The sequence below is a fragment of the Wyeomyia smithii genome, chromosome 1, assembly GCF_029784165.1.
Source record: "Wyeomyia smithii strain HCP4-BCI-WySm-NY-G18 chromosome 1, ASM2978416v1, whole genome shotgun sequence".
Classification (NCBI taxonomy): domain Eukaryota; kingdom Metazoa; phylum Arthropoda; class Insecta; order Diptera; family Culicidae; genus Wyeomyia; species Wyeomyia smithii.
The window spans coordinates 58,179,124-58,183,385 of record NC_073694.1 but is presented as its reverse complement, the minus strand read 5'-3'; positions in this window follow the sequence as shown (position 1 = coordinate 58,183,385).

The window sequence follows — 4,262 nt, the reverse complement described above, 5'->3', positions numbered from 1 at the left end:
CATTGCGGAACATGTTACACCTTTATTTTGCATACGGCAGCAACACTTACCATCGTTCGATGCAGGATATTTTGCTGGCACAGCTACTGGAGGGCACAGCGGAGAGCAAATTTTATGCGCGGCCAACAAAATATTCAATACATTCTGTGCCGAACACGCATCAGTACTGGACGTGTTTGGTGATCGGTCCGATAGAGTATAAAACAAAAGACGTGTGAACAAGTGTTGGCATTGTTTGCCTGGTCGAGTGAAATAAATCCGGGTTCAAGGTCGTTCCTTTGTGCAACTGTTTCGCATCGTGACTGCCAGCTGGTGCGTAAGCCGATTTGGCTGCTGGCTGGATTGTGCTACAGCAGTGGACGAGACACAAACGAGGAAAAAGAAGAAGCCATCAGTGTCAGCAAGTCGTATCGCTGTGTGGAGTGATCTCACACCTGGCTCGCTGCTGGTGGCTGTTTGGTGCTGCTGTATTGGTGCTGCTGGCTGTAACGGCTGCTACTTCGAACGATCGGACAACCAACCTTACTGGAAGGGAGAAATAAAAAGGTACGTGTTCTTGTCAGCGCTAGTGCGCTAAACATAGCGCGATGGATGTAGATCCCTCGCCTCCCGCGCCACCATCCCCGAACCCCTCTGACCCTGACCCTTCTGTTACCCCCTCCCCTGTTCATCCTTCAGTCCCCCCTCGCCCCAGGCTTTACCCAGACGGAGCCCAGGGCAGCTATACTGTTTATTTTCGGCCAAAGGCAGGACCGAAATCGAAAAAGTTGAACCTCTTGCAGATTTCTAAAGACCTGACGAAGGAGTACAAGGGCGTGACCGAAATTTCCAAGGTCCGGCCTAACAAGCTCCGTGTCGTGGTCGGTAACCTGAAAGAGGCCAACGATATAGCTTGCTCTGAGCTCTTCACACGCGAGTATCGCGTTTACATACCCGCACGAGACGTGGAGATCGACGGTGTCATAACCGATTCGAGTCTGTCCGTCGAGTGTATACTGCAAAGTGCCAAAGGGTGCTTTAAGAACAAAACGTGTCCCGAAGTAAAGGTGCTCGACTGCAAGCAATTGCGGTCAGCATCGATCATCGGTGGCAAAACAGTATACACTCCGTCAGACTCGTTTCGAGTTACGTTCGCCGGGTCTACACTACCAAGCCACGTCTCGATCCACCGGGTTCGTCTCCCTGTGAGGCTCTACGTGCCCCGCGTCATGAACTGCCTGAATTGCAAGCAGTTAGGCCATACAGCTGCCTACTGCTGCAATAAGGCACGTTGTGGCAAGTGTGGGGAGTCTCATGCGGAAGATTCTTGCAGTGTTAACGCTGAAAAGTGTATTCACTGCGGAGAAAATCTGCATGAGCTCTCGACATGTGCGGTGTACATGCAGCGCAGGGATAAAATAAAACGGTCTCTCAAAGAGCGTTCAAAGCGTTCCTACGCTGACATGCTGAAGAAGACCGTTACCACTTCTCCCGTTACTTCGAACCCCTTCGATCTGTTGCCCTCTGAGGAAACCGATTCTGACGATTCACCAGCGGGAGCATCTTACGCCAATCCTGGGGAGTCTAGAAAGAGGAAAAGTGTTTCCTCTCCTAAACTTCCCAGAAAAGGTCCTAAGATTTCTCAAAGTGAAATGAAGGTTACAAACAAACCAAACAGTGCTGCGGAAAAACCGAAGCAAACTCCTCCTGGGCTGGCAAATTTAAAGTCCCAGAAGGAGTTCCCAGCACTGCCAGGAACATCTAAAACCCCAGTTGCTCCTTTTACACTCCCAGTTGATGAAACAAACTCTGGATTAGTGAAATTTTCTGACATTGTGGACTGGATTTTTGAAACTTTCAATGTACCCGATCCAATTAAAATTTTTCTTACAGCATTCCTCCCAACAGTTAGATCATTTTTGAAGCAGTTGACTGCCCAATGGCCTCTCCTTGCAGCGATTGTATCCTTCGATGCCTAATTCAACTGCGTATATGAAGGATTCTATCTCTGTCTTACAGTGGAATTGTAGAAGTATTTTACCAAAAATTGATTCGTTTAAAGTTTTGATAAATAAAAACAAATGCGATGCATTTTCCCTTTGTGAAACTTGGCTTACTTCAAATATTGATCTCAACTTCCATGATTTTAATATTATTCGCCTTGATCGAGACACCCCATATGGAGGAGTACTTTTAGGGATTAAAAAGTGCTATTCTTTCTATCGTATTAACCTCCCCTCGATTCCAGGCATCGAAGTTGTCGCATGTCAAATGACAATACAAGGTAAAGAGCTTTGTATTGCCTCAATATATATTCCCCCCAGAGCACAGGTTGGGCAACGGCTGCTCTTTGATTTAATAGAACTTCTTCCCTCGCCACGTTTGATTTTGGGAGACTTCAACTCTCATGGCGTGGCTTGGGGTTCCCCATACAATGATAACCGCTCCTCTTTAATCTATAACCTTTGCGATGACTTCGACATGACTATTTTAAACAACGGTGAAATGACACGTATCCCGAAACCTCCAGCGCGCCCAAGCGCTTTGGATCTATCCTTATGTTCGACGTCGCTACGGTTGGATTGCACATGGAAGGTAATCCTCGATCCTCACGGTAGCGACCATCTGCCTATTCTTATTTCAATTACTAACGGGTCAACTCGCATGCGACCAATTGACATTCCGTATGACCTCACACGAAATGTCGATTGGAAGTTATACGAGGAAATGATTTCAAAAGCGGTCGAGTCGATTCAACATCATTCACCACTTGAAGAATACAACCTCCTCGCGGGCTTGATTCTCGACGCCGCGTTGCAAGCCCAAACGAAGAAATATCCCGGCGTAACGATCAAAGAACGGCCTCCCACTCCGTGGTGGGACCAAGAGTGCTCCGATGTCTACACGCAAAGATCCGACGCGTTTAAGGCCTACCAGACGGGAGGTATACCTGGCGACTATTTACGGTATTCGGAGCTTGATACCAAGCTTAAAAGCTTGGCTAAAGCAAAGAAACGTGGATATTGGCGTCGGTTCGTGAACGAGACGTCGAGGGAGACATCGATGAGCACTCTTTGGAACACAGCCCGAAGAATGCGGAATCGCGTAACGGTCAACGAAAGCGAGGAGTCTTCAAGTAGGTGGATATTTGATTTTGCCAGGAGAGTATGTCCGGACTCTGTTCCTGAGCAAAATATTGTTCGCGATGCGTCTCCGGGCCACGACGCGATAGAATCACCTTTTACGATGGCAGAACTTTCAGTTGCCCTCCTGTCCTGTAACAATAACGCGCCTGGATTAGATAGAATCAAATTCAACTTGTTGAAGAATCTACCCGGCAATGCCAAGAGGCGCTTGTTGAACTTGTTCAATAAGTTCCTGGAGCAAAACATTGTACCGCAGGATTGGAGGCAAGTGAAGGTGATCGCCATCCAAAAACCAGGGAAACCAGCTTCTAATCACAACTCTTATAGGCCGATTGCAATGCTATCCTGTATCCGGAAATTGATGGAAAAAATGATACTCCGTCGTTTAGACCACTGGGTCGAATCAAATGGTCTACTATCAGAAACTCAATTTGGCTTCCGCCGTGCCAAAGGGACGAATGATTGTCTTGCGTTGCTTTCAACAGATATTCAGCTGGCGTATGCTCGTAAAGAACAAATGGCGTCTGCGTTCTTGGACATTAAGGGGGCTTTTGATTCCGTTTCTATTGACATTCTTTCGGGTAAACTTCACCGACAAGGATTTTCTCCAATTTTGAACAATTTTTTGCACAACTTGTTGTCCGAAAAGCACATGCATTTTACGCATGGCGATTTGGCAACTTTTCGCATTAGCTACATGGGTCTTCCCCAGGGCTCATGTTTAAGCCCCCTTCTTTACAACTTTTATGTAAATGACATCGACGAATGTCTGGCAAATTCATGCACGATAAGACAACTTGCAGACGACAGTGTAATCTCTGTTACAGGAGCCAAAGCTGCCGATTTGCAAGGACCATTGCAAGATACCTTGGACAATTTGTCTGCTTGGGCTTTACAGCTAGGTATCGAATTCTCTCCGGAGAAGACTGAGATAGTAGTTTTTTCTAGGAAGCATGAACCTGCTCAGCTTCAAACACAATTAATGGGTAAAACGATTTCTCAGGTTTTGGTACACAAATATCTTGGTGTCTGGTTCGACTCTAAAGGCACCTGGGGTTGTCACGTGAGGTATCTGATGAAAAAATGTCAACAAAGAGTGAATTTTCTTCGTACAATAACCGGACAATGGTGGGGAGC